This window comes from Melanotaenia boesemani, chromosome 5 (genome assembly GCF_017639745.1).
Source record: "Melanotaenia boesemani isolate fMelBoe1 chromosome 5, fMelBoe1.pri, whole genome shotgun sequence".
Lineage (NCBI taxonomy): Eukaryota > Metazoa > Chordata > Actinopteri > Atheriniformes > Melanotaeniidae > Melanotaenia > Melanotaenia boesemani.
The window spans coordinates 28,305,817-28,333,507 of NC_055686.1; the positions used below are offsets into that span (position 1 = coordinate 28,305,817).

Here is a 27,691-nt window from a genome sequence, read left to right on the forward strand (position 1 = left end):
GCAGAGAGACCAGCAGGACGAGCGGACAAGCCAACGCCGCCTAAAACATAACCTCCACCTTGGCGGTGGTATAATAAATTGAAACATTTAAAACATCCTTACTAGCTAAACAGTACTGGAAAAAAAAAAAAAAAAAAAAAAAACATATGTCCTCTAAACTATTACATTTTTTGCTTTAGCAGCAGAGTTGCAAACATCTGTTGTAAAACTAAGGTCTGGTACACACATAACAATTTTTGGGCTGTTTTTGTCTCGATTTTCCCTCTTCACGACCTCGGTCGGCAAACGCCCGATCATGGTGAGATTTCCCTGTCCAATTATCATTTGGTCTGTGGTGTGTTTCGAGCCGATTTGTCCCAATAATCCGCTCCGAAACGGGTCGTAGCCAACAATTGGGAGTATTGAACATGTTCAATATTTCGGAGCCGTTATCTGAGGAACGCCAACGACTCGTTCATTCTGACTGTGTGGATGGTGACGTGGTATGGAATGTAGCCAATCAAAGAGCAAGCTGGCTGGGGAACAAGGAAGTAAATAAAGTCTGTGGTCACGCCGCCTCCAGTCTGTTATTTTTTCCAGTTCTGGCTTTTTCTGTTAACAATAGTACAGACCACCATCATTCCCTCATCCTATATATCCCCTTTCATGCTGTGTGTTGTGTTTTCCGATTGTTACAATGTTTCTTCTTCTTCGTTTTTTGCTGGTTGTTGCTATGGTTCTTCTATGTTTCAACGTTTATCCGGCTCGGAGGACTAGACTGTAGATCAGTTGCGGGACAGCATCGTTATGTGTGTGTTGTTCTGTGATTACATTTTCGGAGCACACCATACACAGTACAATTAAAACTGATTTTTTATCTTCATGTGTGAGGTCTCGACCAGATAAAAAAAATCTCATCAGATTAAAAAAATCATTATGTGTGTACCAGGCCTAAAAGATTTGATTGACATTTGGTGTTTGGGGTGAGGACAGACTAATCAAATTAGTTGAAGTGGATATAGGTGTTGCCTGTCTCCACTTCAAAGAAACTTATAATCTATATTGAATACTTTATAAATAAAGTTTGCTTGCCCTCTATTCAGGACCTGTACACCTTCAGGATTCCAAGGAGGGCAGGGAACATCATAAAGGACTCCTCTCATGCTGCACACAGTCTGAACTGCAGAACAATTTTAGTATGATTGAGAAACACCAGATTAGAAGAATTTGCCTGATGCAATGCAGTGTTGGTAATCATTTCCCTCTATGGTGACATACATATATAAAATATTCTGTTTTGACATGATTGGTTGTTTTATTGATAAGCGCAGGTTTAAAAAGGAACTGATATTTACAGCCTCTGTCATAAACTTCACCTCCAGCTGATATTGACTTCCTTCAGACAAACAGCCACGTCGACAGTCCAGAGCAGGTGAGAAAACCTCTTTATAGATAAAAATGATTTGTTTCAACAAATTTATCATTTTACTGATCAAAACAGGTTGTATCTCTTACTGTCTCCCAGTCAATATTAAATATAAAGTAAATGTTAGATATTTATAGACCAAACATCCGACCTCACATTAAAACTCAAACTGCTTTTTAAGAACTCATCCTCCAGAAAAATCGTCATTTAACATTCATGTTATTTTGATTTACTGATCCAACAGCAGTAGGTTATTTGCACTTTGAAAGTTTCCTTTACAGCAAAGTTTTCCTATTTTTAATTTTGTTTTACTAGAAATTAAACACTAAATTCTCTACACTTGAAAGTTACTGTACACAAGACTAAACAGCATATTTGAAACTAAATAATTCTGATTAATACATTTACAAATTACATAATATCTAAACAAAAAATAAAAAGAAGAAAACATTCTGTTTAACTTGCTAATTTACTGTTGTTTTTAAAATACTGCTTATATTGTTTGTTACTTTATGAATTACATATAACATGCTTAATATTTCATCTTTTCTCTCTCTAGACAAGATGAAGATCGCTGTCATGTTCACTCTCGTCCTGGTTCTGATCCTGGGTAGAGTAGAAGCTAAAAATCCTCAACCGTGTCAGAGAAACCCTGACAACAATGCATACAACAACTTTGTTAAAAAACACATTCTTCGGGAGTCATTTAACACTGGATCAAAGAGGGAATGGATAAGGTAAGTTACAGACTTCTGTCAGTGAGAAATACATTTAAGTTTTCCTCTTCAATTTTTGTTTTATTTTCTTCAAGTCACAAAATATTTTCATCTAACAATTCTGGACATTGGTCTCATTCTTCAGGTACTTGAGAAATAATCGACTCTGCGGCAGACCCCGTCAGTCCTTCATCAGGGAAGAGGATCAGATGCTTGTTGTACAGACCTGTAACGGTCATGGCAAGCGTTTGAAGGATAACTTATGCACCAGTACCTCAAACATGTTGGTGTATGATCTCAGAGTTAACACCGCCACTTGTAAAGTTACAAGTCTACAGCAAGGAAGCAGATATGTGGTTTTGGCCTGTGACAAAGTTGCCAACCGCTGTCGTCCTGTTCATTATGAAACAAGTGTTAACCAACCACCACCAAGCAGCGGTGTTACATGCCGACCACAGCTCAGTGAAGCTTAGCTAAGTCATTACTTTCTGCTTGCAAAAGAAAAACCCATAAAACATATATGAATTGGTTTTGAAGTTTTGCCACAAGAAATTTTTTGTTTCACATCTTTCAAACTGGTCTAGTTACATTCAGCCAAGTGACCATAACGAATCATCATGTACCATTCTTGATCGATAAAATCCTTCTGATTATGCTAAGGATGGATAAATGGTGGAAGGATTATTCACTCAGTAGGATTTTGTTTTACAATTAAAGCTTTTTGGCAACACGGATGGGCAATGCCAACATTTCCCCTGTCGATATGATACTATTAGTTTATGGAACTTTTTCATAGATACAGATATTGATAAATACTTTTTGTCCCTTAAAGGAAAATAATGATTGTACAGGGTGCATTAATATCTGTATTACAAGAGTGTATGAAATATAAATAAAACTCAGGAACATCAGTGCTTGAAAGAAATGCTTTTAAAACAGTAACATTATAATTATATTAAACAAAAATAAGATAAAAATAAATCTTTTTAAAGTGAAAAAAATAATGACACTTTAATATGAGACATTTATATATATAAAAAAAACTAAATTTAAAAAGATATGTAATAGTAATAGAATTAGTATAATAAAACAGAATATGCAATAACCTGCCATAATCATGTGACATAGAAGGACTGCACTGTGCCTGGGCTTCGCACACAGTTTTATTGTCTAAAACTCTCAGAAGTGAAAACAAATAACATATTTTGTATCAAGAGAGTTGTGTCTCAATATTCAAAACAGTGAACCCAATATTTTCACTGGCTCCAGAGTATCAATACGTCCATCCCTACTTTGCAACCATGTAAAAGAAAAAGGAAAAACCTGCTGTAATTCTTGTAAACTTTTCCTTTTAGATCTGCTTAATTCTGCATTAAATCCAAACAATTCATTCCCCCAAATTTATGCAAATTTAAAGTTTAAAGTGAAATGTGTGATTTAAAATGTGAAAAAAATGAAAAGAAAAAACAAAACAAACATTTTTCATCATGTGACGATCTTTGACCTCGCCTGCTCCTGACCTTGTGTTTTGTCTCCGCTCCGTTCAGTATTTGGACCTGCTGCCAACGGAGCTGACAGCAGGTCCAGATACTAAACGGGGCTGGCCCAGAGAAAATGAGCCTGCCTGATAAGCAGGTTCCACCCAAATCCCTGCTGCATAGTTATTGAGCAATCAATTGAGTAATATATCTATCATTTCAGCAGATTAAAGTTAAATCTTATCTTATTGGAATGTATCATAGCCTCCTGACTACCAGAAAAAAAAATTGTTTAATCAATATTTTTTTTCCCCGACTGTTTGAAGGGTAATGAGAAAACTCTGACAATGAAACTCGTTCTTCTTAATTGAAAAATACAGAACAAAATTCAGGAAATAGCTACAAATGTCCACTACAGAAGACAATTCTCAGACTCTTAAATGTTGTGGTAAAATGTTGTTATATTCATTTAGACAATGGTTTAATGTGTTCTCAAGAGATATCATAAAGAAATATTACAATAATACTTCAGGACTACATTTGCACAAAAAGAAGTTATGCACTTACTTTTCCTCTTCTTATGAAATGTGATTGTGATAATGAATGCCATTTTCCTTGAGGAAAAACAGGATGTTCCCAAAGCCCCACCCCTATAAATGTGGTACCATTCAAAAGCCCTGGATGTCCTTTTTAGAGAACAAAATGAGTGGGTTTATTAGCGTGAAAGGGGGATGAAGACATTCAGCTTTACAAATGTCCTCCACAGAGGACAAATTTATACTACTGGCAGTCAGGAGGTTAAAAAGATATTCCCTCGCTGTAGGCTTCATTTGGACACGCCTCCTTGACTCGATGCAGGCTTTGGGGCTGTTTTGTCAGACGTAGCATCACTATCGCTGCTTTACCAACCAATCCACTGGACTCAGTGTAAAACATAATAAAGTTTGTTCTTTCCTTTTCCTTTTCCTCAGTCTCACTGTGTTGCACTTGTGTCCACACCATTCCTGTTACAATAATACCCTAAACAACACACGGGGGAAATACTCTGAGGCTTTATCTGACCATAGTCTGGGAGGCAGAATTTCAATACTTAGGAGTTTCTAGACATGGTATACGCAGCAACGGTGGAAAACATCTGTAGGAACAGCAAAGGACCAAATAGTGTAAATTTACAGTGTAAAATGAGAAGTACTGTGTGTGATTATAACTTAGCGGCATGTTGGCCTGCAGCTGTTTTGGGTTAAATTTTTTGTCATTATTTTATTATTTATGTTACATAAAAGTGTCTTATTATTGGTTTAATTATTTGTGAGAAAGGGGCAGATAATATCAGATTTTCTTCTTTCTGCTCTTTTTCATTCAGGTGTTGATATTTTATTGTTTTTTTTTTTTTGTTTTGTTTTTTTTTCCTTGTTATGAATTATATAAATATTTTTAAAAATAGCATTATAAATATTGATGATGGCTGCGTGTATTGGAAAAATGAGGAAGTGTATCACAGATGGATGAAATAGTTTGCTGAGACAACTGGATATTTTGGATTTCTACTACATTTCACCACTGTTAGTTTACATATATACTGCCTTGATAAATTCTGGTTCATATTAACCATTTTTTATCATTTAAAGTATGCCTCAAAAATTTTAAAAGCCTAAAGGGTTAACGTACTGGCCGATTTGAACGTGCACCATGGCTGATCCATCAAAGACACATGAGAGCACATTATTGGAGGAAGAGAGTAAATGAAGACAGAAAGAAACAGAGCAAGAGATAGGACAAGAGTCAACATCATACTGAATTAATGGCCGGAGAGCTCACAGTACAGCTAGGATGCAAGATGCCAATTTAGATGTGGAAAAGGGGCACACCACTAAGAAATTAAATAGTGCTTCTTTAATTTTGGGGGGAAAAAATGTTTTTTTAATTTCTTGAAGCGAATGCAACATGGGTCTATAGATACGGCAGATCTGTGCTCCATCTATCCATCTGTTTTCTTGCCACTAATCCAGGGTCGGGTTGCAGGATGGGCCAGATTCCCTCTCCATTACCACTTCTTCCCGCTCATGGGGGGATAATTATTGCATCAAGTGTACATAAATACAGATTTTCCTGTTAACACTTTTTCATGTTTTCAAATTTATTTGGATTACTATTCAATATTCCAAATTTATGGTAAATAACTCATAAGGATAATTTTTAATGATTGAGTCAAATGCATCAAAGATATCAAATACTTCCCTTTATGCTCCAGAGACTCCGGCCCTGTCATGCTGATATAATCACTGTGATGTGTAGTTATGTTGAACTGAATGTTGATTTGATGATTTGAAAAAAAACATGTATGTTCAGTCGGCTGTATCATGGTTGGTCAAATATTTAAAATGTACATCCACACAATGACAAATTGTGGTCATTGCTGAAAACTGCAATAAAGTTTATAGATGCATTGTAATATTAATAAAGAAGAATATGAAAATCAGAATGGATTCCAGTTTAATGGTTTATTGACTGATTTTTTTGTATTTACCATTGAGAAACCAAATGTGTACGTTCTTGTAAGAGAATATAGACATGGTCTCCTGGCTGCAACTGCAGACAAACTGCATTTCCTCCATAATCGGCTGTGTCATACTGTGACTGGTGGTTATTGGTAGTGGTAATTATTTTGCCATTCTTGAACAGTGACACCACTGATTTAAGATATCCTTTAAAATGGGAACAGAAGGTAAAGTAATAAACTCCTTTGACAAGCGCTGTGAAGATACCTGCAAAAACAGAGATATTATACTAGAAACTGGAAATTCAAATGCTTATTTATTTTTATTTCATCAGACTGAAACATCTCAGTACGGATGAAACTGATGGACACAATGCATATCTGCTTTATTGGCTTAAATTTTAACAATTGTTTTTTAAATAACTAAATTCAAACGACTGCCTACTTTCAGAAAAAGTCAGGAGGTTGTGAATCTTCAAAAACAGGTGAAGATAACACACACATTCCAGAAGAGTAATACTGGGTGCTGGACTGAAAAGAAAATATCAGTCCGCACACCAGAAGCTGCTCCTGAAAAATCTAATATGAGTGATGTTTCAGGCCCCTGCCCCCACACATCAGGGACCAAGAGGTGAATGCAGGTAGCTGTAATCTCCCCCCACCAGCACCGATGTCAGCCAGCCAGTACCATCTTCTGTGGCACAGCAACCCTCTCATAGAGTGAAGGTCTAGCTCTTAGAGAGCCTTGTTCCACAGAAAAGAATTTAAAATATATGGAGGTCAAATAGGCGATAATGCAACAGACATAAGATATAGTAATATCTATAACACTATAGATGAAGAGACAACAGCACTCAGACAGTGAAGTAATCCAAGCAGGCCACTTCAAGAACATGTTAACCAGCAAACATGAGATAAAATAAATGATCTGAAGAGGTTCCTAAGGTCTCACATGGGGGGAAAAAAGCACAAGGAGATGATTCCAGCCTAACTACTTGATCACGAGAAACAACCACAGTTTTGTATAGGATGGTGGGACTTAAGCAGAAAGTCATCCACACGTCACAAAGAAATTAAATGAGAGGCACTAACAGAACATATTCATGCATAGTTTCCAATCCAATCTACTTTACTTATAAAGCACATTTTAAAAAGGAGAAAACCCCAAGTACTGTTGGGGATATCTGAAAGCTGCTCAGGTTTCTAAGCTACTTTAGAGCTTATGTGAAAGACTTTGCCAAAGCCATTTAAGACCTCCTGTAACTCAGCCTTAGCTTAAGACTAGTAAAGGGAAAGACGGCCTGCTGGACTCGAGGGTCCCCATACAGTGGACCCAAGAGAGTGCTTGACCAATTAATCTACATGCTTTCCAGTCTGAAAAGCTGACCCTACTGTACACAGACGTTTCTTTAATTTGTACACCAGTCCTGTACCCCCACCAGTGTCACGATGGTTCAGAGTCCCAAACACCATGAAACTCGCCCTTCCCTTGCTTGTTATGGTTCCTGACCCAAACTTGTTCCCGGGCAACAACGGAGCAGCATCAGCTTTCTGGTCATTATGGGTTTATACTGTATCTGCTCAGCTCTTTTGGACCTTTTATCCCCGGTCATAGTCATCACTGATTTTGAGTCCCTGATTTGTGTGATCATATATGAGCTGCAGTGCAAAAGGCCACAGGTCTGAACTCAGTAATCCTTAAGTGAGCCTTTTAATTCTGGGCTGACTGGTTCCCTGCTTGTAATTCTTAGACTTTAAATTAATCTGCATGCCCACAACATGGTCTCTTCACACTTCTGCCATCAAAGAAGAACACGACTCATAAACAGCTTTAACCCATCAGGCTCCTGAACACACCATCATTGTCCTCCCCCCTCTCTTGATCCCACTGATTGTTGACTGCTGCACAAAAGCACAATATACTTTAAATCTTACTCAGTTTTACTTTTGAAATCTGATATTTTTGTCTTCATTTCTTTTATTTATTCTAATTTGTTATTCCTTTGTGTGTCAGTGTGAGTTAAGGGGCACAAAGTAAGAATTAATTTTCAAACCGGTTTAACTGTGCATATATCTTGAATTGTACCTGTTAACTGATGCTTCACAATTGTTTTACAAACTTTGAAATAGTGAAACCTGAAAATGCTTTGCAATCCTACGATAATCTTGCCAGTTCTGTAATTTTCAGGTTTTAGCAGTAGGATGGTGAAGCAATAAAGATGAAGGAGTGAATTAATTCAAGAAACTTTCAAATTTGCATCCCTTTTCTTCTAATAATTGCAAAGTCATAAAGGTTTAAGCTTTTTGAGACGTGTTTCAATTTATCCGTTGATTAACTTTTTTGGCCTGAACTTCTGCATTTCTTTGTAGTTCTGCTTTCTGAATGCATGTTAACATGACTCTTAACTTCTTATCTTAATGTTAATGTGAAGAAGAACTGATGAAGCAATGTCGATTTTTACAGACATTCTATCCTGAGATAACTGGTGTTTTTTAGAAGATGCGGGGTAACTGCTCATATTATATTTATGTTGGTGTAAAGAAAAAAAAGGGAAAATGAGGCAGCTAAATCTAATCTAATCCATCATCTTGATGGATGGACAGCATTGCTTCAGCGTTGTAGTAATGTCCAGCAAGGGAGGTGTGCAGTGGTTGAATCTGAGAAGCTGGGACATGTAGAACCATGTTTGGAGCTAGCGATGGCAGCAGCTGCAGAGAGACCAGCAGGACGAGCGGACAAGCCAACGCCGCCTAAAACATAACCTTGGCGGTGGTATAATAAATTGAAACATTTAAAACATCCTTACTAGCTAAACAGTACTGAAAAAAAAAAAAAAAAAAAAACATATGTCCTCTAAACTATTACATTTTTTGCTTTAGCAGCAGAGTTGCAAACATCTGTTGTAAAACTAAGGCCTGGTACACACATAACAATTTTTGGGCTGTTTTTGTCTCGATTTTCCCTCTTCACGACCTCGGTCGGCAAACGCCTGATCATGGTGAGATTTCCCTGTCCAATTATCATTTGGTCTGTGGTGTGTTTCGAGCCGATTTGTCCCGATAATCCGCTCTGAAACGGGTCGTAGCCAACAATTGGGAGTATTGAACATGTTCAATATTTCGGAGCCGTTATCTGAGGAACGCCAACGACTCGTTCATTCTGACTGTGTGGATGGTGACGTGGTATGGAATGTAGCCAATCAAAGAGCGAGCTGGCTGGGGAACAAGGAAGTAAATAAAGTCCGTGGTCACGCCGCCTCCAGTCTGTTATTTTTTCCAGTTCTGGCTTTTTCTGTTAACAATAGTACAGACCACCATCATTCCCTCATCCTATATATCCCCTTTCATGCTGTGTGTTGTGTTTTCCGATTGTTACAATGTTTCTTCTTCTTTGTTTTTTGCTGGTTGTTGCTATGGTTCTTCTATGTTTCAACGTTTATCCGGCTCGGAGGACTAGACTGTAGATCAGTTGCGGGACAGCATCGTTATGTGTGTGTTGTTCTGTGATTACATTTTCGGAGCACACCATACACAGTACAATTAAAACTGATTTTTTATCTTCATGTGTGAGGTCTCGACCAGATAAAAAAAATCTCATCAGATTAAAAAAATCATTATGTGTGTACCAGGCCTAAAAGATTTGATTGACATTTGGTGTTTGGGGTGAGGACAGACTAATCAAATTAGTTGAAGTGGATATAGGTGTTGCCTGTCTCCACTTCAAAGAAACTTATAATCTATATTGAATACTTTATAAATAAAGTTTGCTTGCCCTCTATTCAGGACCTGTACACCTTCAGGATTCCAAGGAGGGCAGGGAACATCATAAAGGACTCCTCTCATGCTGCACACAGTCTGAACTGCAGAACAATTTTAGTATGATTGAGAAACACCAGATTAGAAGAATTTGCCTGATGCAATGCAGTGTTGGTAATCATTTCCCTCTATGGTGACATACATATATAAAATATTCTGTTTTGACATGATTGGTTGTTTTATTGATAAGCGCAGGTTTAAAAAGGAACTGATATTTACAGCCTCTGTCATAAACTTCACCTCCAGCTGATATTGACTTCCTTCAGACAAACAGCCACGTCGACAGTCCAGAGCAGGTGAGAAAACCTCTTTATAGATAAAAATGATTTGTTTCAACAAATTTATCATTTTACTGATCAAAACAGGTTGTATCTCTTACTGTCTCCCAGTCAATATTAAATATAAAGTAAATGTTAGATATTTATAGACCAAACATCCGACCTCACATTAAAACTCAAACTGCTTTTTAAGAACTCATCCTCCAGAAAAATCGTCATTTAACATTCATGTTATTTTGATTTACTGATCCAACAGCAGTAGGTTATTTGCACTTTGAAAGTTTCCTTTACAGCAAAGTTTTCCTATTTTTAATTTTGTTTTACTAGAAATTAAACACTAAATTCTCTACACTTGAAAGTTACTGTACACAAGACTAAACAGCATATTTGAAACTAAATAATTCTGATTAATACATTTACAAATTACATAATATCTAAACAAAAAATAAAAAGAAGAAAACATTCTGTTTAACTTGCTAATTTACTGTTGTTTTTAAAATACTGCTTATATTGTTTGTTACTTTATGAAGTACATATAACATGCTTAATATTTCATCTTTTCTCTCTCTAGACAAGATGAAGATCGCTGTCATGTTCACTCTCGTCCTGGTTCTGATCCTGGGTAGAGTAGAAGCTAAAAATCCTCAACCGTGTCAGAGAAACCCTGACAACAATGCATACAACAACTTTGTTAAAAAACACATTCTTCGGGAGTCATTTAACACTGGATCAAAGAGGGAATGGATAAGGTAAGTTACAGACTTCTGTCAGTGAGAAATACATTTAAGTTTTCCTCTTCAATTTTTGTTTTATTTTCTTCAAGTCACAAAATATTTTCATCTAACAATTCTGGACATTGGTCTCATTCTTCAGGTACTTGAGAAATAATCGACTCTGCGGCAGACCCCGTCAGTCCTTCATCAGGGAAGAGGATCAGATGCTTGTTGTACAGACCTGTAACGGTCATGGCAAGCGTTTGAAGGATAACTTATGCACCAGTACCTCAAACATGTTGGTGTATGATCTCAGAGTTAACACTGCCACTTGTAAAGTTACAAGTCTACAGCAAGGAAGCAGATATGTGGTTTTGGCCTGTGACAAAGTTGCCAACCGCTGTCGTCCTGTTCATTATGAAACAAGTGTTAACCAACCACCACCAAGCAGCGGTGTTACATGCCGACCACAGCTCAGTGAAGCTTAGCTAAGTCATTACTTTCTGCTTGCAAAAGAAAAACCCATAAAACATATATGAATTGGTTTTGAAGTTTTGCCACAAGAAATTTTTTGTTTCACATCTTTCAAACTGGTCTAGTTACATTCAGCCAAGTGACCATAACGAATCATCATGTACCATTCTTGATCGATAAAATCCTTCTGATTATGTTAAGGATGGATAAATGGTGGAAGGATTATTCACTCAGTAGGATTTTGTTTTACAATTAAAGCTTTTTTGCAACACGGATGGGCAATGCCAACATTTCCCCTGTCGATATGATACTATTAGTTTATGGAACTTTTTCATAGATACAGATATTGATAAATACTTTTTGTCCCTTAAAGGAAAATAATGATTGTACAGGGTGCATTAATATCTGTATTACAAGAGTGTATGAAATATAAATAAAACTCAGGAACACCAGTGCTTGAAAGAAATGCTTTTAAAACAGTAACATTATAATTATATTAAACAAAAATAAGATAAAAATAAATCTTTTTAAAGTGAAAAAAATAATGACACTTTAATATGAGACATTTATATATATAAAAAAAACTAAATTTAAAAAGATATGTAATAGTAATAGAATTAGTATAATAAAACAGAATATGCAATAACCTGCCATAATCATGTGACATAGAAGGACTGCACTGTGCCTGGGCTTCGCACACAGTTTTATTGTCTAAAACTCTCAGAAGTGAAAACAAATAACATATTTTGTATCAAGAGAGTTGTGTCTCAATATTCAAAACAGTGAACCCAATATTTTCACTGGCTCCAGAGTATCAATACGTCCATCCCTACTTTGCAACCATGTAAAAGAAAAAGGAAAAACCTGCTGTAATTCTTGTAAACTTTTCCTTTTAGATCTGCTTAATTCTGCATTAAATCCAAACAATTCATTCCCCCAAATTTATGCAAATTTAAAGTTTAAAGTGAAATGTGTGATTTAAAATGTGAAAAAAATGAAAAGAAAAAACAAAACAAACATTTTTCATCATGTGACGATCTTTGACCTCGCCTGCTCCTGACCTTGTGTTTTGTCTCCGCTCCGTTCAGTATTTGGACCTGCTGCCAACGGAGCTGACAGCAGGTCCAGATACTAAACGGGGCTGGCCCAGAGAAAATGAGCCTGCCTGATAAGCAGGTTCCACCCAAATCCCTGCTGCATAGTTATTGAGCAATCAATTGAGTAATATATCTATCATTTCAGCAGATTAAAGTTAAATCTTATCTTATTGGAATGTATCATAGCCTCCTGACTACCAGAAAAAAAAATTGTTTAATCAATATTTTTTTTCCCCGACTGTTTGAAGGGTAATGAGAAAACTCTGACAATGAAACTCGTTCTTCTTAATTGAAAAATACAGAACAAAATTCAGGAAATAGCTACAAATGTCCACTACAGAAGACAATTCTCAGACTCTTAAATGTTGTGGTAAAATGTTGTTATATTCATTTAGACAATGGTTTAATGTGTTCTCAAGAGATATCATAAAGAAATATTACAATAATACTTCAGGACTACATTTGCACAAAAAGAAGTTATGCACTTACTTTTCCTCTTCTTATGAAATGTGATTGTGATAATGAATGCCATTTTCCTTGAGGAAAAACAGGATGTTCCCAAAGCCCCACCCCTATAAATGTGGTACCATTCAAAAGCCCTGGATGTCCTTTTTAGAGAACAAAATGAGTGGGTTTATTAGCGTGAAAGGGGGATGAAGACATTCAGCTTTACAAATGTCCTCCACAGAGGACAAATTTATACTACTGGCAGTCAGGAGGTTAAAAAGATATTCCCTCGCTGTAGGCTTCATTTGGACACGCCTCCTTGACTCGATGCAGGCTTTGGGGCTGTTTTGTCAGACGTAGCATCACTATCGCTGCTTTACCAACCAATCCACTGGACTCAGTGTAAAACATAATAAAGTTTGTTCTTTCCTTTTCCTTTTCCTCAGTCTCACTGTGTTGCACTTGTGTCCACACCATTCCTGTTACAATAATACCCTAAACAACACACGGGGGAAATACTCTGAGGCTTTATCTGACCATAGTCTGGGAGGCAGAATTTCAATACTTAGGAGTTTCTAGACATGGTATACGCAGCAACGGTGGAAAACATCTGTAGGAACAGCAAAGGACCAAATAGTGTAAATTTACAGTGTAAAATGAGAAGTACTGTGTGTGATTATAACTTAGCGGCATGTTGGCCTGCAGCTGTTTTGGGTTAAATTTTTTGTCATTATTTTATTATTTATGTTACATAAAAGTGTCTTATTATTGGTTTAATTATTTGTGAGAAAGGGGCAGATAATATCAGATTTTCTTCTTTCTGCTCTTTTTCATTCAGGTGTTGATATTTTATTGTTTTTTTTTTTTTGTTTTGTTTTTTTTTCCTTGTTATGAATTATATAAATATTTTTAAAAATAGCATTATAAATATTGATGATGGCTGCGTGTATTGGAAAAATGAGGAAGTGTATCACAGATGGATGAAATAGTTTGCTGAGACAACTGGATATTTTGGATTTCTACTACATTTCACCACTGTTAGTTTACATATATACTGCCTTGATAAATTCTGGTTCATATTAACCATTTTTTATCATTTAAAGTATGCCTCAAAAATTTTAAAAGCCTAAAGGGTTAACGTACTGGCCGATTTGAACGTGCACCATGGCTGATCCATCAAAGACACATGAGAGCACATTATTGGAGGAAGAGAGTAAATGAAGACAGAAAGAAACAGAGCAAGAGATAGGACAAGAGTCAACATCATACTGAATTAATGGCCGGAGAGCTCACAGTACAGCTAGGATGCAAGATGCCAATTTAGATGTGGAAAAGGGGCACACCACTAAGAAATTAAATAGTGCTTCTTTAATTTTGGGGGGAAAAAATGTTTTTTTAATTTCTTGAAGTGAATGCAGTATGGGTCTATAGATACGGCAGATCTGTGCTCCATCTATCCATCTGTTTTCTTGCCACTAATCCAGGGTCGGGTTGCAGGATGGGCCAGATTCCCTCTCCATTACCACTTCTTCCCGCTCATGGGGGGATAATTATTGCATCAAGTGTACATAAATACAGATTTTCCTGTTAACACTTTTTCATGTTTTCAAATTTATTTGGATTACTATTCAATATTCCAAATTTATGGTAAATAACTCATAAGGATAATTTTTAATGATTGAGTCAAATGCATCAAAGATATCAAATATTCCCTTTATGCTCCAGAGACTCCGGCCCTGTCATGCTGATATAATCACTGTGATGTGTAGTTATGTTGAACTGAATGTTGATTTGATGATTTGAAAAAAAACATGTATGTTCAGTCGGCTGTATCATGGTTGGTCAAATATTTAAAATGTACATCCACACAATGACAAATTGTGGTCATTGCTGAAAACTGCAATAAAGTTTATAGATGCATTGTAATATTAATAAAGAAGAATATGAAAATCAGAATGGATTCCAGTTTAATGGTTTATTGACTGATTTTTTTGTATTTACCATTGAGAAACCAAATGTGTACGTTCTTGTAAGAGAATATAGACATGGTCTCCTGGCTGCAACTGCAGACAAACTGCATTTCCTCCATAATCGGCTGTGTCATACTGTGACTGGTGGTTATTGGTAGTGGTAATTATTTTGCCATTCTTGAACAGTGACACCACTGATTTAAGATATCCTTTAAAATGGGAACAGAAGGTAAAGTAATAAACTCCTTTGACAAGCGCTGTGAAGATACCTGCAAAAACAGAGATATTATACTAGAAACTGGAAATTCAAATGCTTATTTATTTTTATTTCATCAGACTGAAACATCTCAGTACGGATGAAACTGATGGACACAATGCATATCTGCTTTATTGGCTTAAATTTTAACAATTGTTTTTTAAATAACTAAATTCAAACGACTGCCTACTTTCAGAAAAAGTCAGGAGGTTGTGAATCTTCAAAAACAGGTGAAGATAACACACACATTCCAGAAGAGTAATACTGGGTGCTGGACTGAAAAGAAAATATCAGTCCGCACACCAGAAGCTGCTCCTGAAAAATCTAATATGAGTGATGTTTCAGGCCCCTGCCCCACACATCAGGGACCAAGAGGTGAATGCAGGTAGCTGTAATCTCCCCCCACCAGCACCGATGTCAGCCAGCCAGTACCATCTTCTGTGGCACAGCAACCCTCTCATAGAGTGAAGGTCTAGCTCTTAGAGAGCCTTGTTCCACAGAAAAGAATTTAAAATATATGGAGGTCAAATAGGCGATAATGCAACAGACATAAGATATAGTAATATCTATAACACTATAGATGAAGAGACAACAGCACTCAGACAGTGAAGTAATCCAAGCAGGCCACTTCAAGAACATGTTAACCACCAAACATGAGATAAAATAAATGATCTGAAGAGGTTCCTAAGGTCTCACATGGGGGGAAAAAAGCACAAGGAGATGATTCCAGCCTAACTACTTGATCACGAGAAACAACCACAGTTTTGTATAGGATGGTGGGATTTAAGCAGAAAGTCATCCATACGTCACAAAGAAATTAAATTAGAGGCACTAACAGAACATATTCATGCATAGTTTCCAATCCAATCTACTTTACTTATAAAGCACATTTTAAAAAGGAGAAAACCCCAAGTACTGTTGGGGATATCTGAAAGCTGCTCAGGTTTCTAAGCTACTTTAGAGCTTATGTGAAAGACTTTGCCAAAGCCATTTAAGACCTCCTGTAACTCAGCCTTAGCTTAAGACTAGTAAAGGGAAAGACGGCCTGCTGGACTCGAGGGTCCCCATACAGTGGACCCAAGAACATAGGGAGTCCTTGACCAATTAATCTACATGCTTTCCAGTCTGAAAAGCTGACCCTACTGTACACAGACGTTTCTTTAATTTGTACACCAGTCCTGTACCCCCACCAGTGTCACGATGGTTCAGAGTCCCAAACACCATGAAACTCGCCCTTCCCTTGCTTGTTATGGTTCCTGACCCAAACTTGTTCCCGGGCAACAACGGAGCAGCATCAGCTTTCTGGTCATTATGGGTTTATACTGTATCTGCTCAGCTCTTTTGGACCTTTTATCCCCGGTCATAGTCATCACTGATTTTGAGTCCCTGATTTGTGTGATCATATATGAGCTTCAGTGCAAAAGGCCACAGGTCTGAACTCAGTAATCCTTAAGTGAGCCTTTTAATTCTGGGCTGACTGGTTCCCTGCTTGTAATTCTTAGACTTTAAATTAATCTGCATGCCCACAACATGGTCTCTTCACACTTCTGCCATCAAAGAAGAACACGACTCATAAACAGCTTTAACCCATCAGGCTCCTGAACACACCATCATTGTCCTCCCCCCTCTCTTGATCCCACTGATTGTTGACTGGTGCACAAAAGCAAAATACACTTTAAATCTTACTCAGTTTTACTTTTGAAATCTGATATTTTTGTCTTCATTTCTTTTATTTATTCTAATTTGTTATTCCTTTGTGTGTCAGTGTGAGTTAAGGGGCACAAAGTAAGAATTAATTTTCAAACCGGTTTAACTGTGCATATATCTTGAATTGTACCTGTTAACTGATGCTTCACAATTGTTTTACAAACTTTGAAATAGTGAAACCTGAAAATGCTTTGCAATCCTACGATAATCTTGCCAGCTCTGTAATTTTCAGGTTTTAGCAGTAGGATGGTGAAGCAATAAAGATGAAGGAGTGAATTAATTCAAGAAACTTTCAAATTTGCATCCCTTTTCTTCTAATAATTGCAAAGTCATAAAGGTTTAAGCTTTTTGAGACGTGTTTCAATTTATCCGTTGATTAACTTTTTTGGCCTGAACTTCTGCATTTCTTTGTAGTTCTGCTTTCTGAATGCATGTTAACATGACTCTTAACTTCTTATCTTAATGTTAATGTGAAGAAGAACTGATGAAGCAATGTCGATTTTTACAGACATTCTATCCTGAGATAACTGGTGTTTTTTAGAAGATGCGGGGTAACTGCTCATATTATATTTATGTTGGTGTAAAGAAAAAAAAGGGAAAATGAGGCAGCTAAATCTAATCTAATCCATCATCTTGATGGATGGACAGCATTGCTTCAGCGTTGTAGTAATGTCCAGCAAGGGAGGTGTGCAGTGGTTGAATCTGAGAAGCTGGGACATGTAGAACCATGTTTGGAGCTAGCGATGGCAGCAGCTGCAGAGAGACCAGCAGGACGAGCGGACAAGCCAACGCCGCCTAAAACATAACATCCGCCTTGGCGGTGGTATAATAAATTGAAACATTTAAAACATCCTTACTAGCTAAACAGTACTGAAAAAAAAAAAAAAAAAAACATATGTCCTCTAAACTATTACATTTTTTGCTTTAGCAGCAGAGTTGCAAACATCTGTTGTAAAACTAAGGCCTGGTACACACATAACAATTTTTGGGCTGTTTTTGTCTCGATTTTCCCTCTTCACGGTCGGCAAACACCTGATCATGGTGAGATTTCCCTGTCCAATTATCATTTGGTCTGTGGTGTGTTTCGAGCCGATTTGTCCCGATAATCCGCTCTGAAACGGGTCGTAGCCAACAATTGGGAGTATTGAACATGTTCAATATTTCGGAGCCGTTATCTGAGGAACGCCAACGACTCGTTCATTCTGACTGTGTGGATGGTGACGTGGTATGGAATGTAGCCAATCAAAGAGCGAGCTGGCTGGGGAACAAGGAAGTAAATAAAGTCCGTGGTCACGCCGCCTCCAGTCTGTTATTTTTTCCAGTTCTGGCTTTTTCTGTTAACAATAGTACAGACCACCATCATTCCCTCATCCTATATATCCCCTTTCATGCTGTGTGTTGTGTTTTCCGATTGTTACAATGTTTCTTCTTCTTCGTTTTTTGCTGGTTGTTGCTATGGTTCTTCTATGTTTCAACGTTTATCCGGCTCGGAGGACTAGACTGTAGATCAGTTGCGGGACAGCATCGTTATGTGTGTGTTGTTCTGTGATTACATTTTCGGAGCACACCATACACAGTACAATTAAAACTGATTTTTTATCTTCATGTGTGAGGTCTCGACCAGATAAAAAAAATCTCATCAGATTAAAAAAATCATTATGTGTGTACCAGGCCTAAAAGATTTGATTGACATTTGGTGTTTGGGGTGAGGACAGACTAATCAAATTAGTTGAAGTGGATATAGGTGTTGCCTGTATCCACTTCAAAGAAACTTATAATCTATATTGAATACTTTATAAATAAAGTTTGCTTGCCCTCTATTCAGGACCTGTACACCTTCAGGATTCCAAGGAGGGCAGGGAACATCATAAAGGACTCCTCTCATGCTGCACACAGTCTGAACTGCAGAACAATTTTAGTATGATTGAGAAACACCAGATTAGAAGAATTTGCCTGATGCAATGCAGTGTTGGTAATCATTTCCCTCTATGGTGACATACATATATAAAATATTCTGTTTTGACATGATTGGTTGTTTTATTGATAAGCGCAGGTTTAAAAAGGAACTGATATTTACAGCCTCTGTCATAAACTTCACCTCCAGCTGATATTGACTTCCTTCAGACAAACAGCCACGTCGACAGTCCAGAGCAGGTGAGAAAACCTCTTTATAGATAAAAAATTATTTGTTTCAACAAATTTATCATTTTACTGATCAAAACAGGTTGTATCTCTTACTGTCTCCCAGTCAATATTAAATATAAAGTAAATGTTAGATATTTATAGACCAAACATCAGACCTCACATTAAAACTCAAACTGCTTTTTAAGAACTCATCCTCCAGAAAAATCGTCATTTAACATTCATGTTATTTTGATTTACTGATCCAACAGCAGTAGGTTATTTGCACTTTGAAAGTTTCCTTTACAGCAAAGTATTCCTATTTTTAATTTTGTTTTTATTAGAAATTAAACACTAAATTCTCTACACTTGAAAGTTACTGTACACAAGACTAAACAATATATTTGAAACTAAATAATTCTGATTAATACATTTACAAATTACATAATATCTACACAAAAAATAAAAAGAAGAAAACATTCTGTTTAACTTGCTAATTTACTGTTGTTTTTAAAATACTGCTTATATTGTTTGTTACTTTATGAAGTACAGATAACATGTTTAATATTTCATCTTTTCTCTCTAGACAAGATGAAGATGGCAGTCATGTTCACTCTCGCCCTGGTTCTGATCCTGGGTAAAGTCGAAGCTTACAGTAGACATCCGTGTCAGTACAACTCTAACAACAATGCATACGACAATTTTTTTCGGAAGCACTTTCTTCAGTATTCTTTTGACACTGCTTTAGATGAGGAATGGCAAAGGTAAGTTTAACTTATGCTTCTTTCGCTGAGAAATAAATAAGTACTTTTTTTTATTTTTGTTTGATCTTTTTTTAACTCACATAATATTTTTTCTAACAATTTTGGACATTGGTCTCATTCTTCAGGTACTTGGAAAATAATGAACTCTGCCGCACAAACAGACTACACTGTTAAAACCCCAACTACTAATTTGTTACTTTAACATGTCTTTCTGAGTTAGGAGAGCAAATAGTTTTAAAAAGAGCTGAGCTGACTCAAAATGCAAAGTTTATAAATCGTTCGTGCAATGAAATCAAATTCTTAGGTTGAGAAAACTTCAGATGATGAGTTATGTATCCGAACGTTCAACTAAGGACTGACGTCACTTCCACCAAGCGCCTAGCACACAACGCGCATGTGCAGATCTTCACAGGAGCGAAGAAACGCAACGCTAACGTTCACCAACGTTTCCTCTGTCTGTGCCTGAACAGCCGTTTGCAGGTAAGTCTGTACATATAAAAATACGTGTGTTTTAGTGGTTGCTTTTTAAATTCCTCTTTAAACATTAATAATTTGTTGTCAGTTTTGTAAAACCCACCAAATGTTTAACGTTCGCTTCATTTGAACTTCAGGTGTTGACCAAGCTACATAGGGTTAATTTTACGTGTTTGAATTAGCGTACTAATATTTTTATACAAGCTCACTAACCTCTAGTGTTCATTTTACAGTTTACATAAAATGTTGTAGAGTTAAGATGAATTTACACATCCTAAAATTAGGTTACAGAGTTCGAAAGTCCCCCCTCCTTACAGTGTTTAGCGGTAGCAGGAAAAGTACCGCGTTGAAATAATTAGCAAGTATCACTAAGGAACTAGATCATAATTTTTTACACCACTGCGTGGCTTCTAGCTTATCAGTTTTTCTATCAGTGTTAATAGACACATGAATGTACAATTTCAGTGAGTTGTCTTGGCCATACGTCTGCTTTGATTAGCAGCTCCATGTAAACCACATGCTGAAGACTTCTGAGACATGATTCAGCTAAGTTCTGTTAGTGAGATGTTAAAAATGTTTTAATTTATTGGGTTAGGGTTAACCCTTATTTTGTATTATTTAAACATGGCAAATTGCTCTCTTCAGATGGGTGTTTCCCCCATCTGTCTTTAAAACAGAAGCATTGAGGCCCCTTCTGAATAAGAGTAATTTAGACTCAACTATTTTTAGTAATTACTGACCTCTGCTTTCTTTTTGCGTGTGTAGGCATGTGTAAAGTGTTTGAAAGAGAATCAAAAATATTTTTAAATGCCTTGTTTTTTTATATGCATAAACTGCTTTTTTACTATGTAAAGCACTTCATATTGCTTTGTGGCACGTAAAGCGCTTTTTAAATAAAATATTATTTGATTTGAATATTTTTTTCTATTTATTTTAGACAACTGATGTACTTGCCTACAGGAAGGCCACAGCACATGGAGACCTACTTTCACCCAAAGGAGAAGGCTGAAGGCTGAAGACATGTCTGGTAAGATCTATTGCTATTGCCACCAAACTGACTATGGTTTCATAGAGTATCATAATGGTTACAGAACCTGATCATGTTGTTACTGTTTTTTTTAATACTGTCAAAGGAATACTATGAAGATAAAAATGTGCCAAAATGAACAAACTTGTAGATTTGATGTGAAAACTTGTAGAAGAAAATGTGAGAAGTTGTGCATCAAAAATCTGAACTTGTATGTCAAAATTTTCTGCTGTAAAGAAAACTCACACACACGTGAACTGTATTTGAAGTTACAGAGAAAAAATAGTCCATCTGACAAATTATCTTCCATAGTTTACTTGTAATTAAATTTTTTTTCAAGTGTTCATTTTGCTTGACAACCTCAACTTAGCGATTACAACTTCCTGAATCTGCTGCTGCAAGTCACAGATGTGCTCTCGCGAGTCACAGCGTGATAAAACTGTGGCCTGACTTTTGGCTCATTCCTTGCGAGATATTTGTGCCAAAACTAACTTGTGTCTGAAGATGTGAGAGCAGAGGAGGGGGGGTTCAGGGCTTAACCAATCAGAGTGAATGGTCGTGAGACCAACGTCTCCAGAGTTTCTCTTATCGGACCTCTTTGCAGCTATCGCTATGGCGCACCAACCTGGGGAAGGTTACTTCATTAACCATCGTTTTGACTACCCCATTGTGTGTTTTAGGAGTAAACGAACATATGCTCTAACAAAATGTATAAAGAATTACATTAAGATCAAGTGAATACGCTCTTTGGTGTGCATGAAAGGTGACTGCTGGCTAGCTGAACAAATCTGAACAGTTCTAACTTATAAATGACCAAAAACTAGCCCTGCATGGTTCCCATGTATATAATCTACATTCTGTACCATTTGCGTTTAGTCATAATTTGACTAGTAAACCATGTAAATACTGTATTGCCAAAAGTCAGGCCACAGTTTTATCACTCTGTGACTCGCGAGAGCACATCTGTGACTTGCAGCAGCAGATTCAGGAAGTTGTAATCGCTAAGTTGAGGTTGTAAAGCAAAATGAACACTTGAAAAAAAATTTAATTACAAGTAAACTATGGAAGATAATTTGTCAGATGGACTATTTTTTCTCTGTAACTTCAAATTCAGTTCACGTGTGTGTGAGTTTTCTTTACAGCAGAACATTTTGACATACAAGTTCAGATTTTTGATGCACAACTTCTCACATTTTCTTCTACAAGTTTTCACATCAAATCTACAAGTTTGTTCATTTTGGCACATTTTTACCTTCATAGAATACAGTCACTGATCTTTACATTATGAATATTCTGTACTGAGGGAATACCTCTGTGAAGCCTACTACTGTTCTCATGGAAGCTGCTTTGTGTAGCGTCCTTAAAACTTCTTATATTTCTTCATTTTATGTTCCTGTGATTCCAGTGCTTTGGAATATTAGAAACTGGCCTTCGAGTGAAACAGGTTTCTCAGTTTTGGCCTCTAAACCTCTCTGTATACGCTTTTGAAAAGATGCCACACTTGCCAAAAAAACACTTGTACCCCTTCTGTTCATGACAGAAAACCCAAAATGGTCACTGACATAACTTCAAAAGAAAAATAGTTAATTAAAAGGTGACATTACCTTGAAATTGTGCTGCAACAGAAAATTTAAAAACAACAAAAACAATGAGACTTCTTTGGCCCATACTCAAACTGCTCCAGTTGTCTCAAGTTTGAACGGTTTCTTCTCCAAACTGCATGCAGATTTTAGGTCCAGGTTCAGTGAAGGCCACCTTAGAATAGCCCAATGTTTTGTTCTGATCCATTCTTGGCTGTTTTCAGCTGTGGTTTAGTTAACTATCCTGCTGGAGGATCTTTGACCTCATTCTTTCTGTCGTCCATGTTGAGTGTAAAACACACTCTGGGCCAGTTGTTCAAATGTAATCTGATCAGATTTTGTTTATTGTATTGGATCAAATCTTAAAAATGGTTTGTTCAAAAGGGAAAGAAGGATTCTGAAATTGGATTGGAATATGTAATTCAGTCCTAGTTATGATTTGGATAAAGGCTTCAGTTTGTGTTGTTCAAAACCTTTTAGACGGATTTGAATAACTTTTATCTAAGAAAACAAGATTATCCTGATCCCAAGTGGGGGTTGGATTTCAAGGTGGAGTGATAATGTAGATAACGTAGACCTATTAAGCCCTTCAGCGCAGTAAAGCAAAAAATTTAAACATAACATGATCTTGTCCCCATGAAAGAGACCCAACAAAGAAATTTCAATAACAAACACAAAAAAATAATAAATTTCCCTGCCATTCACTGCATGATCAGAGAAGAACCTGTCAACATGTCCAGTCAGTCCCTTATTCTGACAGAAAGCCGGATGATGGTCCAGTTCCTCCAAACGGGGCTCAGGTGCATAACCAGCATCGTCACAGAGATGAAAAACCAGAGAAACCAGAAATCTGGATCAGAGTGATCCAGTCCAATGCTGCTTTAAAAATCCGGCATAAGAGTAAGACAGATTACCAGATCTTGGATAGCAAAAAATGGGATTCCCAAATGTGGATAATTTTGATCCAGATAAAATCTTTTGAACAACTGGACCTATGATACCAAACAGCACACATTGACAAATTTAAATCTTTTTAAATATGAAGTAAGCAGTATGTTAGTGTGCATATTTATTTGGTCTAATAAAACTGTATTTTGCATATTTTGAAATTCTTGTTCTTCTCTGCAGGACACTGACCTGGAGGAATTGTCAGTTAAAGGCTTGAAACTAGATATACTCACTGAAGTGGTCGAAGATTATGTTGGAACCTTCAACTCTGCTTCAACTACAAGGAGCATTGCCTTGGTTATCGAGGAGCAGATTGTTGTAGATGACATCGGCCACTTGCCTACAGCATTTTCTCTTTGGCCTCACATATGCTCTGAACTTGGACTATCCTAAGGACCTTAAGTACACTTTTGAGGCAGTTCAGAAGGTGTTCATGAACTTGGGTACCCACTGCTCAGCCAGGGTTTAGGCCCTAAAGAACAATTTGCTGAAGTAGCCCGTTTTGATGATACCAGTGATGTGCTGCACTGGTAAGTGCTGACCAGATTGTTCACTAGCTTACTTTTTAAAACTTTACTAAGTTGTTATACAATTCAGAGATAGCATCATTGGAGTTATTGTTTGACACTTGTTTGTTCTAAATGCAATAATCAAAAAATGTTATTGATGAATGCTGATGAAAGGATGACATAAATGCTCTTTTTCTTTATTCAAAGTTGATGTTGGCAGCTGTTTTCTTAAAAGGTTATATTTATATTTGGTAAACGGTACAAGCTGGGATAATAGGAGGGTCTTTGGAAAAGCAGTACAGCATTTTCATAAGAAGCAATAAACAGTGAAATAGAAATATAGATTGCTGAATCTAATTCCAAATTCAATAATTAAATCATACAATAAAAACATTCTTTTGCAAAGTGTTTTGTAAATAAAACATTAGTGATTTCTTTTTCCATTTCTGTTTTCTATTCTCCTCTGCATTTTCAAATCCCTCCTTGATGGTTTTCCCTTCATTTATCTTTGGGGCTTTGAGCAGTGAAAACCAAGTTAAACCAATCACAGCTGCTTCTCAACTGTAACCAGCTCTCTTAACGGTTAGACGCCACACTTGTGCCTCTGTCTTGCATCTCCGATTTGGTGAAGTAACATCTTGCTAACAGCTCACTAACTATGTTGGCGGTACCGATGTTGATATGCAGGAGACTGCTGCAGATAAGTCAAAACTTTAAAGAATCTATCCAGCATACAGAATATGAATTTCTCTAAAGTTTGAGAAGGTCACTTTGCAAATTTATATTTTTATTGTATGAATTATTAAATTTGAAATTATATTAAGCAATCTATATTTTTATTTCACAATTTATTACACCTTATGAAAATGCTGTATTGTTTTTCCAAAGACCCCCTTGGTCCTCCACAGGATAAATGCTACTGAGTGTAAAAAAAATTTACAGTTTTTTGGGGGGTGGGGTAAGGGGTTTAACAATCCCATAATGCACCTTTCATTCACTTAATAGTTGACTATTTTTTTATTCATTTATAGAGTCCATTGAAACAAGTTTGTTTTCTATAATTTATTTAGTTTGTCATTAGTTTGATTATTGCTGTTATTTGTAACAAGAAATCAAATTATTTGACAACTCGATTAGTTTTTATTCTCTTTTAAAAGGTGGCATTTGTTTTTAACAATACTGAAAAATATACATCTTCATATGTTCATGTTACCACTTTAACTTGGAACATTTCATGTAAACTGCTCTTCAATTTCTCTGAATAAATTATTAATTTGAAGGGGTATTTGGATTCTTAATTGTAGACTTCACAACTAAAGAATGAGAAGTTCAGCCAACTTAAAAAAGTAAGGCAACCAGCTGCAAAGCGTTTTTGAGTAAACTCAACAAACAGGCGTGTGTTGAATCAACCTACATCAAGAGGGTAAATGTGAGTTGAAAAATAAGTTGGGCAAACTCAAAACTACTCTTCAAACATATTCACACTGTTAAGTTGAGCCAACTTGTGTTCACAAGTTGACTCAACTTTTTTAAGTGTATTTCAACTGAACAACTTGAGTTGATTCAGCTCAAAGGTATGAGTAGACTGGACTTGCCATCTTAAGTTTATTGAACTTAATATTATGCATTGATTTACCTTCTTAATTTAGGTTCACACAATGCAAAAGTCCTTAGTTGAGTTTACTCAAAAACGCTTTGCAGCTGGTTGCCTTACTTTTTTAAGTTCAGTCAACTTTTCTTTTCTTTTCCTCATGAAGGACTGTATACAGTCCTTCATGAGGATGGAGGATCAGAACCTTGTTGTCCAGACCTGTAACGGCAGTGGCAGGCGTTTAAAGCAAAACTTATGCACCAGTAACTCAAAAATGTTGGTGTATGAGGTCACTATCAATAACGATTGCAAAGTTACAAATAAAGAGCAAAGTATGAAACATGTGGTTTTGGCCTGTGACAAAGTGGCCAACGACTGTCGTCCTGTTCATTTTCAAACAAGTTTCAACAATCGACCAAACCGCAGAGTTGTGTGTCAACCTTAGCTCTGTAAAGCTTAGCTAAGTCATTACCTCCTGCTTGCAAAAGAAAACCCAGTAAAACATATATAATGAAATGCTGTTTTGTAGTTTGGTAACATGAAACCATTTATGACCGATAAAATGCTTCTAATTATGTTAAGGATGGATAAATGGTGGAGAGATTATTCACTGAGTGTGGTTTTGTTTTACAGCTAAAGCTTCTTTGCAACCATGTATTAAAAAAAAGAAAAAAAATGCTGTGTTTCTTGTATTTGAAAACTATTCTTAACTTTGCATTGCATCCAAAAAAGTCATTACTCAATAAATAGAAATAAACCAACATTGATCATTTGATTTTCTCTCTCTCTCTCTCTCTCTCTCTCTCTTTCTCTCTTATCAAAATGTTCACCAAAACTGAAGAAACATCACTAACACAGATTTTGTAACTAATGTACAAATTCTTGTCTCTTAATTAACAAACAAACAAAGTCACACTGAAACATTCTACACTAAACTGCTACAAAAATGATGAACAGTACAAAATAACTTAGTTTGGTGAGTAGTTAAATAAATGTTATGATACTATGGGCGGGGCCCCGGGGTTATTTTTTCAGATTAACAGGCCCTTATGTATCTTTATACGTTATATTATATTATTTTCTATTATAAGTATTTTGTGATACCTGAGTATTACCTCTTAGAAATCAAAATTAGTCGGTGCCTCCACTTGTTAATATGTAACTCATAAATATGAAAAATCTAAAATTAAACAACTTAGGAATAAAGACATGTTATTTGAACAGAAACATAAATTTTACTAATACAAAATAAAGATTAAGGGCTTTTCATACTCCAATAATATATATATATATATATATATATATATATATATATATATATATATATATATATATATAAACACAATTAAATTATAGCTCTTAAACACATGTTTATACCTTCTTATTCAAAGATAAAAATAATATTAAATAAAATAACACCATAAAATAATACCAGCCTTTGGAGCTTTTCCAAATCTGTCCTTAAATTAACTCAAATAGTTGCAGGCCTGAAGCAAAACTTGGGAACGTTGTGGTCTAAAACTGGATGACCCTTTCACTTGCAAGCAAGCAAAAAAATAATATTGCACATGCAAATTGTTTTGGTGACTCAACCTCTTTTATCAGTCAGCTGAAACCTCCGGAGTTGAAATGGCATGATGAGGGATGACAGGATATTCTGAATTGATGTTGCAGACAGACGTTGGTAGCTGCGGACCTCCACGTGGCATTCGCTGTCGGCCAGAACTCAGATTCTCAATGCTCCTCACAAATCCAAGGAAAGCCTCCCGAGCCTCTCCCTTCTGCCAGAGTTACAATGTTCTACACCAAACGACAAACTCGGC

At 36.4% G+C, this 27,691-nt stretch overlaps 3 long non-coding RNA genes across 4 annotated transcripts; all 3 read left to right on the forward strand.

Moving 5' to 3' along the window:
• Positions 1-1,298: 1,298 nt before the first annotated feature.
• On the forward strand, positions 1,299-3,986 carry LOC121640063. Of its 2 annotated transcripts, XR_006010317.1 has the most exons (4): positions 1,299-1,411; positions 1,965-2,142; positions 2,267-3,662; positions 3,703-3,986. It is a non-coding gene; the product is annotated as an uncharacterized LOC121640063 (long non-coding RNA). The 2 variants fall into 2 exon arrangements; XR_006010316.1 differs by having other exon boundaries at positions 2,267-3,986.
• Positions 3,987-10,095: 6,109 nt separating this feature from the next.
• Positions 10,096-12,783, forward strand: LOC121640066. Its single transcript, XR_006010320.1, has 4 exons — positions 10,096-10,208; positions 10,762-10,939; positions 11,064-12,459; positions 12,500-12,783. It is a non-coding gene; the product is annotated as an uncharacterized LOC121640066 (long non-coding RNA).
• A 6,098-nt stretch (positions 12,784-18,881) lies between these two features.
• Positions 18,882-19,908, forward strand: LOC121640069. The gene is made up of 3 exons (XR_006010323.1): positions 18,882-19,008; positions 19,562-19,739; positions 19,865-19,908. It is a non-coding gene; the product is annotated as an uncharacterized LOC121640069 (long non-coding RNA).
• Positions 19,909-27,691: the final 7,783 nt, after the last annotated feature.